Here is a 17,682-nt window from a genome sequence, read left to right as displayed (position 1 = left end):
ATTTCTATGCAAATACTTGGAAATCTTCTATCTTGTTGAATGCCCATACTTTCCCCTGGAAGTATATAGTCAGTTTTTATGGATAGGTAGACCCAATTCTCTTGCCTTTCTGAATATCATGTTCCAAGCCTTGTGGTCTATATAGTGTGGAGGCTGCCAGATACTGAGTAATCCTGTTTGATGTTCCTTGATATCTGAATTGTCTCTTTCTGGTTTCTTGTACTATTTTTTCCTTAACTTGGAAGCTTTTGAATTTGGCTATTACATTTCTGCGGGTGTTCTTCTCAGGATTTAGTATAGAGGGTGTTCTATGGGCTCTTTCAATGTCTATTTTGCCTTCTTTATTCAAGGACATCAGGGAAGTTTTCTTGGATAATTTCTTGTATTATGATATCTAGATTTCTATTTGTCTCTGATTTTTCCAAAAGACCAATAATTGTCAAGTTGTCTCTTCTAGACCTGTTTTCTTGATCTATTATCTTCTCATTGAGATATTTCATGTTTCCTTTTATTTTGTCAGTATTTTTGACTTTGCTTTATTAATTCTTGCTGTCTTGTGAGATCATTGGCTTCTACTTGCCTAATTCTAGCCTTTAAAGACTGGTTTTCAGCTAAAATCTTTTGGTTTTCTTTTTTAAATCTGGTTTATCTGGCTCTTCATGGCTTCCAGCTGGTCATTTCTGGTTTTCAATTTGCTTATCCTTTCATTTGATTTCTGAGCTCCAATTTCCAATTGTGAAATTCTGCCTTTTAAACTGTTATTTTTTTTGCCAGACCTCTTCCATCTTTCTCATGATCTCAGATTTGAACTCTTCAAAAGCTTGTGACCCATTTTCATTTTTTTGGGGAGGGTTTGGATGTCTTTGTTTGTCTTCCTCTGTTTTCTGGTTTTTTTCCTGTGCAAAAGTTGTCACGTGTTAGAGCTTTTTTTTCTTGGTCTTTTTGGTAGTTGTTTCCTGGGCCTTGCTTGGCATCATTATGTTTTCTCAGCCAGAAGTCTGAGTAAGCAAATAGACTCTCTTTGTATGGAGCTGAGGAGCAGTTTTTGCCTGAGGCTACTTTGCAAGTCTCCTGGCTTCCACTGTCTGCTAGGTTAGGCCTTTGCTGTCCTTGGCCCCTCTCAACCTCACTCCTGAGCCCAGGGTCTGAGCTCCTCAGCCTCCTGGGGTCTATAGTCTAGTTGTTTTTAGGGTCAAGCCTCTGTGGTCCCAGTCAGCTGTCCAGAGCCTGGAAATTGGCCCAAACTTGCTCCTCCACCTGGGGTTTTCCTCTGAGTCTCAGTGAGCTGCCACTGCCTCTCTCAGCCCCACTCCTGGGCCCAAGGTCTGCACTCTCCAGCCTCATGAGGTCTCAAGTCTTGCTGCTCTCAGGAGCAATCTCCTAGTGGTCCCAGTTAGCTGCCAAGGAACTAGATTTTGCACCCCCTCTTGCTGTAACTCTGGTGCAAAGCCTCTGACTCTGGTACTGTGGGTGGGATGGGAGAAGGTTGATCAACTCACGTTTTGATGGGAGCTATCCCCCTCCACCCCCCTTATAGTGTGGAAGTGCCCAAATCACACGTACTTTCAATACTGCACCCTATTGTGGGGTCCTTTCTTTCATCTGGATTTGTTTTTTTTGTCCTTTGGAGGTATGCTGTATGGGTTGGTGAGGAGAGTAAAGTACACTGTTTCTACTCTACAGCCATCTTAATCCAGAAGTCCCTAAGACATTTTAAAATAACTTATTTTTATAAAATATACTATATGATCAATGACTGTATATTTCAAATTCAAAAATACATGTTTTAATTTTTATACATTTCTCTTGATTCTGCTGAAATCTTAGCTGTCTACTTAACCAAGTTGTATATGAGGTAAATTTAAAAAAAGACAACTACAAAGAATGAATACATAGCATTATAATGCCCTCATATCAAGAGTGTATTAGTTCATGAGTAAAGGATGGAGTGTTCAAGAAAGTAATAATGCAATTTAAAAATAAACATTTATGAAAAATTTATAATCAGACTACATTAGGTAATAGGGCAAAAAGAATAGGTAAAATTTGCTTAATGATGAGTCTAATTGTGTTATTATTAAAAATGATGAAGGCCGAGATTAAAAGGGAGTATAGTATTTTAATAAAAGCCATGCTGATAGAGATAAATCGACCACATGCCTGTAAGAAACCTATTCCAACATTGCCTCAGCCATTTTACCTTTTGTATCTTCGCACGCCCAGGTAACTAAAGAGACTGCCCCTCCTGACTCCAGGAGTCTTATCACCTCTCTTACATCATCATGCTTCCTGTCTGCCATGAGGAATCATGGGAAATGTAGTTGTCCAAAGTCCCCTAAAATGTCCACAGGAAGTTTGTCATATAATCTACATACCTTAACGCTCAAATGAGCCCCAAATACCTCTAAATAGAAACCCAGTACTTTTAAATAACACACTAGTAACAATTTAAATCAAATGGATGGAAGAAATTTAAACATGGTGGAATAAATTTCCTAAATTCTTTGCACATAAACAATTTCACCTAAATGTGATTTTAGTAGTAAATTGGAATTGATAAAATCAATGATATAATGAACAAGAAAAAAGTGTTTTTCTGGAAAATAAGGGTTACATTTTGAATTGTGGTGTTGTAGTAATAAGTTTCTCAAATATGTAAATGTAACACTAAAAAATGATCTTCAGGTAAAAACGGGTTCTATGCTTAGGTAAATTTACTAATAGAATTCATGATCCTAGAAATCTGTTATAAAAATGAGTACAACAGGATTACAGTAACATTACTAAAAAGTTACACAAGTGCTTATTGCTGTACTTTTTCAAATAAACATCAAATACTTGGCTGAAATGATAGAAAATACAATCTCCAATGAATTTCCTTTTATCTTACATTAGATTATGTTTCAAATTTCCTCAAAACATTCTGTCCAGGAGAAATAATTTTAAAAAATCTTTTCTGCATGAATTCAGTGCATTTAAAACATTTAGCTTCATATTATTCTGCTATGTTTTGCCATTCTTATTTCCCCAAAGTACAAAGCAAATATACATTTGCCTAAAAAAAAACAAAACAAAAAAAACAAAATGAAACCCCCAAAATGAATTAAGATGCTCACATTAAAAAAAATAAAGCCTACAAAAAAGTTCCAGAGTGCTAAAAAAAAAAAAAAAAAAAAAAAGATTACTCATATGGCACAAAGTGATCTTCTACTAGTCCAAGGTCCAAAATGGTTAAACTGAAGTCCATTTGTAATGTCTTGCTCATTTTCAATGCAATATTAAATTTAAGAAGTTGAAATCTTTGTTTGGGTGTGCCATAGAGCTAACACTCAGCTGGCCTTTGGCTGAGACTTATCAGTAAGAAAATTAGAAAAGGGATTTCTTTGGCTAGTTTCCATAGCTTGATAGACCAAAAACAAGAAAACTGCCACAACAACAAAAAGCAAAATCTTTATCTACATGGGAACGGAGTGTCCCTTTCTTGCCTTTTCTGTCTTGTCATCAGCAACAGGAGCATATTTGGGGACATATTTTGATGAAAAGATTCCCTCCATCCTGAAGTCACCAAGTTCTAATGGTCTGCCAGCAGCTCCTTTAATAGGCCTGCGACAACTAGCCCTAATAATTCCTGTTGGTGTAGCTGCTTCAAAAGGAAACCTTTCTTTAAGAATCTCTTCAATTCTTCTTTTTTTCTGTTAATTGATATCTCCCACTTAAGCTCTTGTCAATGGTTTCTTTGGTGTTCTTCTGGGTATGTCTGAGAATTCACTGATTGGCAGAATAGGAGATATATGCTTGAAATTTCCAGTCACTTTACTGACAACTACAGTCTTGGTGCATGAAGCCGTTATAGCTTCAGCTATCTGAAGACTCTCTGAAATTACTGCACCATCTACATGCAATTGTTCTGCACTTTCCACCCTTTTCCTTGGAGTTCTTCTTGACCCTCTTGTAGGCTCCCAGGTCAATCCCTGCAGGGGTCCACTTTTTGAAGATCCACTTGTCCAGAGAGTCTCAGAAAGTCCTGCTTGAGAATAGCTTTGATTATGCTCAGCTCTTCTTTGCTTGAGTGTTACTGGAGTCTTTGACTTGCTTTTTTGTGGTTCTCTCTTCTCCAGTTTGAGTTCTTCATTGTTGCTGTATCTATCCGAGTCATCATTTCCATTCTTTTCGGCATTTTCTGCTGATGAAGAAACCATTGGCAGAGGTGTTGAAGATCTTGATTCTGGACCCTGTTCTCTCAGTTTCAGCAGTTTTTTTCTCATATAGTTTCATGGTGGTTTCCACAACAAGGCCAGGGTGGACTCCATATTTCATGAGTTGAGACAACAGCTCTTCATTTGTGAGTTCAGATACATCTAGACCATCTTTCTCTTCTGATCTGGGCTTGTCAAGTTTCTATGTGGCTTTCCTTCTGGCTCCTCCGACTCCTGCTCCTCCTCCACCTCCTCATTTGCACTAGAAAAGTCTGGTTTGGCGGGTTCTGGGGGGGTTTCGGGGTTAGCAGCAGCAGCGCCATAGGCCAGTTGTGCATCGTCCATTTTTAACTCTTAAAGCAAAATATAAATGTCAGTTGTTATTCAATTAAATAACCAGATTTTTTTCTTCATGATATCTAGCTAAAAGCAGCACTACTAAGGAAGTATAATAACTGAAGACAGAGTAATTATTTTGGAGCATGAGGACCCTTGGGAAGGTATGTCTATTTATGGCAAGGAAATAGCCAGGGATCCATAGCCAAACCACTGAAAGAGTTTAGTTTTCTGGTATGTCAGGGGAAAGGAGACTTATTAACAGTGAAAGATAAGCATAGATAGGGAGGTGAGAGTGTGCAAAAAGAAGCACCTTATTTGCTATTTTTAACTAAGACCTGATAGATATCATTTAAAATCAACCCTCATTTGAGAGGTGTTATGGAATACAAGTTGTTTTTCTTTTGGATTCAGATGATCCCGATTTTTAGGCACCACTATATGACAATAGACAAATCATTAAAATCCTTTTTGCCTTTATTTTCTTATCTTTAAAACTGAAAAAAAACCCACATGCATCTACCTGTTTCTCAGGGAGGTGGAATTACATTTGGCATTGTCTCTACTTCTCATCAATTCATTCTCACTCATATTCAACCCCAAAAAGCAATAAGACAGTCTCATAAGTACCTGGGCAAGAGCAGACTAGTAGAGATCAGATGACCTTGGAATGAATGCCACTAAGTACACACTGCACACTGATAAGGACAGCTCTTCAGTTTTCCAGTCCCTTAGACTGTAGGAAAGATATTCTATAAATACAGGTTGTTATTAATAAGTGACTCTTTTCCCAGTACTTGTTCAAGGGATGATATTAAGTAGTCGCCCACCATCTTGGTACCTCTAGTACCAATCACTTCCCTTTCTACAGTGCTTAACAGTTAGTTTTGAAGCCTTTATGAAGAGCTTACTGTGCAAAAGGTACTGTGCTAAGATCTGGAGATACAAAGAAAGTAAAAAAAAATAGGATCTGTACACTAGAGAAACTCACATTCTAATGGGAGATACAACATGCAAATAATTATGTAGACACAAGCCATATGCAGTTTAAATGGAAGTGAATCCCAGAGGAAAGGTTTTAGTAGTGAGAATCTGTGTGTAAGTGGGGGGCCCTGAGTCCATGCCAAATGAAGACTGGGTGAAAGAAGTAAGGATTTGTAGCCTGGGGAAGAGGCAACTGTTGGTGGAGGGGTGGAGAGGGAACATGATAGCTCTCTTCAAATATTTGAAGCACAGATCTAAGGAAGAAGAAGGAGAATTGTTCTGCTTGACTAGAAACAGTGGATTGACATTTCAGAGAGGCAGAATTAGATACCATGTAGTAAGGGGAAAAAATCACATTAATTAGAGTTATCTGAAAGTGTTTCCTCAGGAGATAATGGATTATACCTCAATGGTGACATTAAAATGAAAGTTAAAGCCCACTGGTTGGATATATAGCAGGGATTATTACTGTTTGAGTAAAGTTTAGACTTTGGATAGAGTGCCTGGCCTGGAGTTAAGAAAATCTGAGTTCAAACCCAGCCTTAGACACTTATTAGCTTTGTGACCCACAGAACAAATCATTTAACTCTGCCTTGGTTTGCTTATTTGTAAAATGAGCTAGAGAAGGAAAAGACAAATAACTAATATCTTTGGCAAGAAAACCCCAAATGGGGTGACAAACAGTTTGACTTGATTCAACAATAACAACAAAGTTTGGACTACTTGGTTTCTGAAAATTCTTGTAACTCTACCATTTATGCTTTACAAATAATCAAAATTGAGATTAAGAGGTTTAAAAAATTTACATGGCTAACAAATCTTTTGTCCCTAAATCTAGTGCTCTTTCTACCACATAGTCTCTATTTCTGCCTCTAACATCCAAGAATATCAAGAGTGAGTATTGACACAGAAAGATTGATGGTTTGGGAGTCAGAGGACATGGGTTCAAATTCTGATAGTGCCATGTACTAAGTCAGTGTCCTTATCTTTAAAAAGACAGATTTAGACTTAATGACCTTTAAAGTATCATTTAACTCTAAAACTCTGATCCTATAATCCTGAGGCAGCATTGTGCTGTAGAAAGAAAAATGGGGGAAGGACAACTACTGATTTTATAAGGACACAAGGCTAACCTTGATGGCATGTGAGTTCCAATATATAAAGTATATAGGAGGGGCAGCTGGGTAGCTCAGTGGATTGAGAGTCAGGCCTAGAGATGGGAGCTCCTAGGTTAAAATCTGACCTCAGACACTTCCCAGCTGTGTGACCCTGGGCAAGTCACTTGACCCCCATTGCCCACCCTTACCACTCTTCCACCAAGGAACCAATACATAGAAGTTAAGGGTTTAAAAAAAAAATAAAGTATATAGGAGCAGCTATGTGGCTTGGTGGATTGAGAGCCAGGCCTGGAGATGGGAAGTCTGGGTTTAAATCTGGCCTTAGACACTTCCCAGGTATGTGACCCTGGGCAAGTTACTTAACCCCAGGTGCTTAGTTAGCCCTTACAGATTTTCTGTCCTAGAACTGGTATTTTGAACCTAAGACAGAAGGTAAAGGTTAAAAACAAAGTACAATGGATTTTGAGTTAGAAGTCATAGCTTCAATTCCAACTCTGCCAGGAACTACCTGTGTGATCTTAAGGAGGTTAAGCTTCAGTTTCATTACCTACAAAGATCAAGAAAATAATACTTTCCCCTCCCCACCACATAAGTTCTTTATGAGGATCAAATGAGATAATATATAGAAAGTGCTGTGTGAATAGGAAAGCACTGTAAGAATATGAGCTACTAATATTATTCCTCCTGTGAATTGTTGAATGGCTTCAAATAAGCTTTTATCCCAAGGCAGGCAGTAATAGCACTTTCCCCTTATATTAATTTTCTCTGAAACTGTGATTCCCCTGTTCCCAATTATTAATAAATTAGAATCCATATCTCACAGATTTCTGACATGGACAACATTTTCCTGCAGCCATAACTTCTGGCAGCTGTTCTGACAACCATTAATTTTTACTTCTGTGAAAGCCCTGGTGTGTGTACATTAGAAAATAATCTGTATCTTGACCAAATGTCTACTCCTGTATTCAAATAATGAAATCCCATTGGTGAGCTGCATAAATAATTACTTGATAAAGATGGCTTCACATAAATATTAATTCTGTCCAAATGAAGTAAGAAATATTTCTAACTATAGTATATCAGGGAAGAGTATGTATATATACTTTCTTTTTAAAAAAAAAACCCTTATCTTCCATCTTAGAATCAATAGCATGTGTTGGTTCCAAGACAGAAGAGCGGTAAAGGGCTAGGCAATTGGGGTTAAGTGGCTTGCCCAAGGTCATACAGTTTAGAAGAGTCTGAGGTCAGATTTGAATCCAGGACCTCCTGTCTCTATCCACTGAGACTCCTAGCTGTCCCTATATACTTTCTTTTAAGAATTGAAGCTCATATGTTAGTCTTGTAACCTTATAAAATCAGTATATTAATGGAATATGCTCTTGTACTGATACATCTATTTCCAATTTGAAGGTTGTTTATTCAACTGTTTATACCTCTCTTCATTTGGGATTCTTAGCATTTCATAATGACATTTGCTGATTTTTGCAAAACAATACGTTCTGTAAAATTTTGCTCCATTTCTTAAAAATATTGAAAACAATTATTTAAAGAGGCAAGGAGATCCTAATATAGCCTTTGGAATAAAAAATACTTTCAGAACAAAGATAGAAGTGTTATCACACATATGATTTACTATTTTTATAAACACTTTAGAACATTAACTACTTGAGGCATATAAGCAATGGCATCTCCTATTTCTCTTCCTACTTTCTTGATTTTGCCTTCTTCAGTATCCTCTATTTTTTTCCCACTTCATTCTCCAAAACTCTAAATATTAGAGAGCTTGAAGCTCAGTCTTTGGCTTTCTGTTTGTGACTCTTTATACTCTCTACCCTGGAGATTATTTATCCTTCAGGATGTGAAGACACACACTTGTTATCTTTGTAAGCAGGAGGCTGAGGCTGGTGGATCTCCCAAGCTCAGGAATTTTGAACTGTAGTAGGCTAAGTTAGTTGGGGGTCTGCAGTGTCTTTAATTGGGATGGTGAATGCTAGGTGCCGAGCAACGGGTGTATGTGGGGAACTAGGCTGGGAAACCAGGTGTGAATTGTCTAGGTCAGAAATGGAGCTAGGCAAAGATTTTGTGCCATTCTGCATTAGGAAGGGACCAAGAGAAGCCCTTGCACTTCTACCCTGGGAAAAATGGGGGAGATTCAGTCTTGAAAACAACCAAAAATCAAATGTCATAGGGGCTTAAAATATCATTTCTAAGTGAATGAATCTGAAATCTACATCTCCCGCCCCAAATTCTTTCCTTAGTTCTAATTTCACAACAATAAACATACACTGAGCATATAAATTCTTAGTATCTTGGAATTAGAAGGGTCTTTGGAAATCATTTAATCCAATCTCCCAAGAATCCTGTGAATCTCTTCTTCAGTATTCTTGATAGATTATCAATTCTTCTATGAACATTTCTAGTAGTGGGGAACTTACTACCTAAAAAGTCAGCCCATTCCATTGTTGGATAGTTTTTAGAAAGGGGAAGGGAAGGGAATAAGCACATATATCACCTACTTTTTACCTATGGCACTACAGCAAGTACTTTGCCAATATTATCTTGTTTGATCCTCACATAAACCCTATAAATTAGGCACTATTATTTTATCTATTTTACAGTTGAGGAAACTGATACAAACAGAAGTTAAGTGACTTGCCTAGATCACACAGCTTGTAAGCATCTGAGGCTGGATTTAACCTTAAGTCTTACTGACTCCAGGTTAGTGTTTAGCTGTCTGAAAGTTTCTAGAAAATTGTCTAGAAAGTTCTTTAGTCTGCTGAGCAGAAATCTGCCCTTCTGCCACTTGTCCATATTGGTTTCATGGTTTCCAGGTCATCAAACCTCAATGACTATTGTGGGATTATATTTGTTTTTATATTAAAGTTTCAAATCTGTTTTATTTGTTAACTACTTATTATACATACTTCATCAGTGACTCTTCTTTTTTAAAAAAATAATTAAGAATATTTTTCCATGGTTACATGATTCATGTTCTTTTCCTCCCCTCTTCATTCCTCCCTGAGCTGATAAGCAATTCCACTGGGTTATACATGTATCATTGTTCAAAACCTATTTCCATATTATTAATATTTGCAACAGAATGTTCATTTAAAGTCAAAATCTCCAATCATATCCCCATCGAACCATGTGATCAATCATGTGTTTTTCTTCTGCATTTCTACTCCCACAGTTCTTTCTCTGGATGTGGATAGTGTTCTTTTCCATAAATTCCTCTGGATTGTCCTAGGTCATTGCATTGCTGCTAGTAGAAAAGTCTATTACATTCGATTATGCCATAATATATCAGTCTCTGTATACAATGTTTTCCTGGTTCTGCTCCTTTAGTTCTGCATCAATTCCTGGAGGTCTTTCCAGTTCACATGGAATTCCTCCAGTTCATTATTCTTTTCAGTACAGCAGTATTCCATCACCATCAGGTACAATTTGTTCAGCCATTCCCCAATCTAGGGATACCTCCTCATTTTCCAATATTTTGCTACTACAAAGAGTGCGGCTATAAATATTTTTGTACAAGTCTTTTTCCCTATTATCTCTTTGGGGTACAAACCCAGCAGTAGTATGGCTGGATCAAAAGGCAGGCAGTCTTTTAAAGTCCTTTGTGTATAGTTCCAAATTGCTTTCTAGAATTTTTGTATCAATTCACAACTCCACCAGCAGTGCCACATTCCTTCCAACATTTGTTATTTTCCTTTATTGAATGACTCTCTTTTTTGAAAAAAAATAAAATCCTAATAACTGCCAGGTTTTTTTTCTTTTGGAGCAGGTAGATAGTTCAGAGGATAGAGCACTGGGTTTGGAATCAGGAAGAATCATCTGCATGAGTTCAAATCTCATCTCAGACACTTAATAGCTGTGTGACCCTGAGAAAATCATTTAACCCTGTTGGCCTCAATTTCCTCATCTGTAAAATGAGCCGGGGAAGGAATTGGCAAACCACTCCAGTATCTTTGCCAAGAAAACCCCAAATGAGGTCACAGAAAGTCAGATACAACCTTAGAAGGTTAAATTTAGAATTAGAAGCCATCACAGGAATCATATATTTAAAATACTTCACTTTACAGATGAGGAAACTAAGACACAAATAGAGGAAGTGACATTTCTAAGGCCACATAATTAGAAAAGGGTAGAATTCTGATTAAACCAAGATTTTCTGACTAGGAACAGTGTGTGTTTTTTTCTCTCTTATTCCTCAATGACTATGACAGGAAGAAGAAATGGAAATACCAACTATTCTCACAAGTCAACAGTTTTCCTACTTGTGACTTCAAAACGATTTTGGGAATAATAGAAGACTATTGATTTTGAAACCAGGGGACCAGTGTTTGAACCTTAGTTGTGCCATGTACTGTGTGACCTTGGGCAAATAACTTTTCTAGGCCACAATTTCCTTCCTTTTCTTTTTTTTAAACCCCTACCTTCCATCTTAGAATCAATAACATATATTTATTCTAAGACATAAGCAAGTTAAGGCCAAGGTCTTACCCAGGGTTACACAACTAGAAAGTGTCTGAGGTCAGCTTTGAATCCAGGACCTTTCATTTCTAAGCCTGGCTCTCAATCCACTGAGTAACCTAGTTGCCCTCTTCCTTTTCTTTTCAAAGGAGGTGACTGATTTAGATAGCTTCTGAGGTCCTTTCTGGCTTTAAATCTTTACGAACCATTGTATCAAGTTTGATTTTGGTTTTATCATTTGTTCCCACATTAATTAGGTAAAGGGACTGCCTTTTATGATTTGGATAAATGTTGGTTGGCCCTTTTCTGCATTATAGATAATGCTCTCAAGGAGCCACGGTAAGTCTTTCTACAATTGCTTCCATTCCCCTTAGCAAGAAAGAAGCAAGGTTTTCTACTTCATAGGTCAATAACTCTTTTCGCTGTATAATTCAGTAAATATTTTTGTAATACAAATGACCCACCACCCCACAATATGTTTTTTATATTTGGATTTTTACATATTAGGCCTATCTCTATTTCCCTTCCTCCCTAAAGTGGCTTTCCTCCTTATTAAAAAATAAAGGATTGGGTAGCTTTCTGACCTGACTAAAGCTAAGTTTTCTTACTAATGGACCTGCTTTAATAGGTTTCCTTTTAATGACAACCATTTTAACCTAAGTAGTCTTTTTTCTCCTTTTCTCCTGCAATCATTTTCTTGGTTCTGTTTAAACAATGCATCTTGCTGTCCTTGAAAAGCTAAGCTGGCCAGCAATATGTTGAGCATAAACACACTTTCCTCTTACAGACATGGCTTGAGTTTTACTCTCTTGGGTTATCTGATTGTCTCCTCTAACCACCACATATATTGAAAACTCATGGAGGAGAAAGAGTGTAAAATTAGAAATATATGGTCTATCTTTTAAAAGAAGATAAAACCTTGTATTTAATACAGATCCTCAATTTAATGCTGATCCCTAGGAAGACAGAGATCAATTTATAATCATCTAGAAAACCACAAGTTACTAGGAACATGCATTTTACATTGAGCAAATTGTGCCTGTCTGATTTAATTAACTTTTGTAACAGGAAAAGGCCATAAAGACAGAGAGGAAATAATTGATATAATCTAGCCAGACTCTAATGTCTTAAATTCCATCTTGCATGATATTCTTATCAACAAAGTAGCAAATTGTAGCATAGCCCAGTGTTTGTTAACTTAAAACATGCTGAAGACTGGCAAAAAATGGCCATTGTCAAAAAGGACTGATAAATATATATGTACGATAATAATAATTGTAGCGGCCTTCATATAGAACCTATTTTGTGCTAGGCATTATGCTAAGTGATTTACAAATATTATATAATTTGATCCTCACAAAAACCTGTATTTAGGTAGGTAGGTATTATTATTATCTCCATTTTGTAGATGAGGAACCTAAGGCAAACAGACTTGAACTGGGTTGCCCAAGGTCACACAGCTAGGAAGTAGCTGGAACTGGATTTAAACTTATGCCTTCCTGACTCCAGACTCACTGCTCTATCCACTGTGCTTGCCTAGGTGTGGTAAACATTATTTAAATCTTGAAATTAATTTATATTATCATTAAAATAAAATATGGACCCATACTAGTAAATTGTATTTAAATATAGATACATACATATTGAATATACAGTATATTCAAAATTTAGAAAGTAAAACCTGGCTTCAAATTCTGTTTCTGACAGAAATTATGCCATGAGCAATTCATTTAAACTTCATACAACTTTTGAAAATTTATTTTCTAACGTAAATGGTCCTACTCTGACAAAAAAAACAACAACCCATAGATCTTTTGTGTGTTAGCATATGTCTTGAGAAACATGATAAAAAAAATAATATAGGAGTGGTGTTTTGCAAATGTTAAAGTGTTCTATGAAAATTAATTATAATTAATTACATATTAGAAATGTAATACAATCTTTTATAGTATTGTTCTTTCTTTGTATTTTTCACAATCTGAAAATCAAAGATATGACTGAAAGATTACAAAAATGGAGAGAATAAGGCTAGATGCCAACTGATTTCTTGGCTTTAACTTTATTGTTGTCAAAATGGTTTTCTGATAACTATAATTTCAAAACAAAGCATTTGTAAATGACTTCCAATTTGGAAAAAAAAACCTACTGAAAAACTCATGCCATTTTTTAAAGGTGATTTTTATTCATATGTAACTAGTGTTCATCAGTGCCTGTCTTGGAGAATCTGTGACAGAAAACTCACCCCTTCATCTCCTTATGGAAAAAAGAGAAGAGCAAGAGGCTAGCATAATATTTTCTCCAATGCCTCTTACCACCTACCAGAGAACTTCCTCAATGTCTCCAGGGAGACATATATAGCTCTATTCTTCTCCCTTAAGGATTAAAGAGATCAAACTTTCAGTCACAGACTCTCCCAGGCTTAAATAGATAGTGATTGGTGAACTAATCACACAAAACAAAATGCAATGGTTTTTCTGAAACTAATTGTTTTTTTCTTCAAATTTTGATCAAACTCTGGTTTCAGGTTTATGTTTAAAAATAATTTTTAAAGATGAACTTTTGGTTAACTCTTCTCTAAACCAGGGAAAACAAAGAACTTAATTTTAAAATAAATATATAAATATGTATACTACGTGAGATGTGGGTGTGGGATGAAATTTATCTCAGATGTACGTATGGATAATCAAAACAAAACACTGCCCCATTCAGTATTATTTTTCTTATCACCTTATTCATTCTTTCTCCAGAATCAAAGTCAGTGTGGGAAGGTAAGTTCTGGACTATTATCAGAAGTTGATAAAATTTCAAAGACTGTTCAGAAGGAAACAACTATCCCAACAAAGATTTTTTTCCTTTTCTATTGTAATCCCCCAAGTTATCTGTGATCTTAAAACTGGAAGACCAGTATTGAAACTCTGTCAGCCTTGGTCTCAGCAATGGATAGGCTGCAAAGCCTGATGTTGTTTTCTTCTCCTTCTAGTAGACAAACAACTTTTTTTTATCAAGTATGGGAAAATATAATTTTTGATTTACTGGCATTTTTTGAGAGCAAAACTAATGTATATTGTATGTATTTGATAACCTTTTGCCATATAGTTTAAAAAAAAAAGGGTAGGCAATGGGGGTCAAGTGACTTGCCCAGGGTCACACAGCTGGGAAGTGTCTGAGGCCAGATTTGAACCTAGGACCTCCCATCTCTAGGCCTGGCTCTCAATCCACTGAGCTACCCAGCTGCCCCCACCATATAGTTTTAAAATGTGTGTGTGGTCAAGAATTTGGGGGAGAGGATTTACAATTTAACAAACTTTGAAACTCCTACCACCAATACAAAGTGGCAAGTCATCTGTAACTTGTGATTTGTCTAAGGTTGTATAGCTGATATCCATCAGAGGCAGACCTTGAACTCATTTTCCTGATTCTGACCATTATATCTTGCTGCTTCTCAACTGAATAAATCTTTATAGCTAAGGCTTCAACAACTGAAATAATTGCATGTTGCCATTAAAATGAACATTTCCCAACCCCTATCAGTTGATAACTGATCATTAAAAAAACATGTGGGCCATGCTATACGTGCAAACACAAGTGACCTTGCCTATCCAGAAACATGATCACTGACCTTTTACCCAAGAAGTTAATTGAGTGGGGCTCTGCATATTGATCATATCTACGGTAGTTAAGACTGTGATTCACCTTTTTTGTCAATAGCCAATATTTAAAATGTCCAGATATTAAAAAGTAAAGACAGCAGATTGGCTAAAATGACAACAAGGGAGAGTAATGAATGTTGGAGGGGATGTGGCAAAATTGGGACATTAATGCACTGTTGGTGGAGTTGTGAACTGATCCAACCATTCTGGATGGCAATTTGGAACTATGCTCAAAGGGCTTTAAAAGACTGCCTTTTGATACAGCCATAGCACTGCTTGGCTTATACTCCAAAGAAATAATAAGAAAAAAGACTTGTACAAAAATATTTATAGCTGCGTTCTTTGTGGTGGCAAAAAATTGGAAAATGAATGTCCTTCGATTGGGAATGGCTGAACAAATTGTGGTATCTGTTGGTGATGGAATACTATTGTGTTCAGAGCAATAAAGAACTGGAGGAATTCCATGTGAATTGGAATGACCTCCAGGAATTGATGCAGAGTGAAAAGAGCAGAACCAGGAGAACACTGCACACAGAGACTGATACACTGTGGTAGAATCGAACATAAAGGACTTCTCTACTAGCAGCAATGCAAGGATCCAAGACATTTCTGAGGGACTTATGAGAAAGAAAACTAGCCACATTCAGAGGAAGAACTATGAGAGGAGAAATACAGAAGAAAAACAATTGCTTGAACACATGGGCTGATGGGGACATTATTAGGGATGTAGGCAGTAAATGATAACTCTAGTCCAACTATCAATATTATGGAATTAGGTCTTGATCAATGATACATGTAAAATTCAGTGGAATTGTGTGTTGGCTAAGTGGGGTTAGAGGGGTTTGGGGGAGAGGGAAAGAACATGAAATATGTAACTATGGGAAAATATTCAAAATAAAAATTTAAAAATAAAATAAAATAAAAGTAAAAAAAATAAGTAAAGGCCTTTGATAACGAGATTTTAAAAAGTTTGCCATAGGGACTGGTATAGACCACATCACTATTAAGTGAATGTGTAATTACAAGAGGAACTTAACAAAGAAAAATTAGTTAGTTTTCAGTGTAGCAACTTCAGTTTGGTTAGGAGGGCAACATATAGAGAATTGTCTCTAATGGAGATTATTAATCTTTTGATCATTTTAAATGAATAAACAAAGGTAAAGTTTTTATGTTCTATAGTGATACTTAAATTTATTTATCTTCCTTTTGGGAGACAGAAAAGAAAATTTAATTTAACAAATTAGTAGAATGGTGTCTCAAAAATAAAATGAGATGGTCAAACATATCAGGTCCCTGGATTTTAAAGGACTGTTCTCTTTCAAATACAGAGGGATACATGGTACTGGCCAATCCCCAACCTTTTCATCATAAGGAAAGGCAAATTCAGAAGACCTAATGGATTAGATTGCGTACTAATCCATTGTCACTTACCTGAGATTTCTGTACTCCTAACCGATTCCTTTGTTTTCTTGTCTTCTGATTTCTATCCTGGTTCTTCTATTGCTATTTTTCTTCAAGCTATTTTTTTTTTTTTTTGGTATGGTGATTTAGGTATGGAGCTAAACCAAAATTGAAGTTAGGTGAATCAGTGGATCCCTGGAGGCTCCTATCAGCTACAAGATGCTATGATCAATTTCTCTCACACCAGCATAATTAAAACAAACAAACAAACTCTGCTCCTCCTTGTCCATCTGTAACCTATTATCTTGTAAAAACATAGAGTATTCTATGACTGCAAAGAGCTTTTACCACTGCCATAGAGGGTATCTAGTGTAGAATTCAAGTCAAAGAAGGTTTCCCAATAGATGATAGGGTCCTCTGGATGCTCCTTTTTGTAGATGATATTTTGTTAATTGTGTAAAGACCCATTCTCCCTGCTCTTCCTTTCAGAGCCTCCTAAATGAGATTTGTCATCAGTTAAGAGTTTGGCTTAACCATCCACCCCAGGAAAAGCTAGCTGGACAAAAAATACTTCTTGTCCTGGTAGAGTATGATGTACAATTGGATTGACAAGTAATGGAGCTAATCCATCAGTACATATATCAAGATAAGGGTGAATTGTCTTTTGGAAGTTGTGCAGTATTTTTAATGATACCAAGTTTCTCCTTATGACAACCATCCTTTTAACATCAGTATTCTTCAGGAGATTTTGTATGATTATAAGGGATGACCCACTATGATATTTGAAGAATTGGAGTTGCTGGTTGTTCAGGAGGCAATGTAGAACATGGTGGGTGTAAATAGGTTATTGGCCTACAATGACCCATAAGTCAATGCTCAGTAGAAGAGGTACGAAGTATGCTATTAAGGAGGTATACGAGCAGAAAAGGAAGTGGACCAGACGTTGTGGAAGGAAGAATCAACAAATAACTTGCATGCTATGTATCATTATGTAGTCAAGAGTTCTAGAGAAAAGATCCATTAAGGTATCCAAATAAGGATTTTACATTAGAAATCTTCAAAAGTGCTTAAAACTTGTTACTCCAATGCAAAAAAAGGCCTATGGATTTCTCCTCAACCAGCCCAGATTGCAATCCTTCCATGCCTTAGCAGATGGTTATTTATGAGTGGTCTAAAATTGTATAACTTGGTGACCAAATTATTGGTAATTAATTAACATGAATGTAGCAAGGCAATCCTCAAATAGGAAACATTTATTCAATTGTCTGAACTATGGTATAATGGAAAGAACACTGGATTTGGAGACAGAACACCTGAGTTCAAGTCCTAGATATGACTCTCATTGTTGCCTAGCTTACTCTTTCTTAACCTCAGTTTCTTGAATGAAATAAATATTTGAGTAGTACATAACTCTGGACTCACTTTTCCAACTTCCATTTGCAGTCAGGAATAGTTCCCCAGACCAAGAATTAGTTTCTTACCTTCTCAGGGTTCTGGAGAATCGTTAAAGACTGGGGTGGGAGG

At 36.5% G+C, this 17,682-nt stretch overlaps 1 pseudogene; it reads right to left on the bottom strand.

Annotated features, from left to right (window-relative positions):
* Positions 1–3,329: 3,329 nt before the first annotated feature.
* Positions 3,330–5,123, bottom strand: LOC123246571 (annotated as a pseudogene).
* Between the last annotated feature and the right edge of the window lie 12,559 nt (positions 5,124–17,682).

The sequence above is a fragment of the Gracilinanus agilis genome, chromosome 4 (assembly GCF_016433145.1).
Source record: "Gracilinanus agilis isolate LMUSP501 chromosome 4, AgileGrace, whole genome shotgun sequence".
NCBI classification, from domain to species: domain Eukaryota; kingdom Metazoa; phylum Chordata; class Mammalia; order Didelphimorphia; family Didelphidae; genus Gracilinanus; species Gracilinanus agilis.
This window is presented reverse-complemented; position numbering and strand designations above follow the sequence as displayed.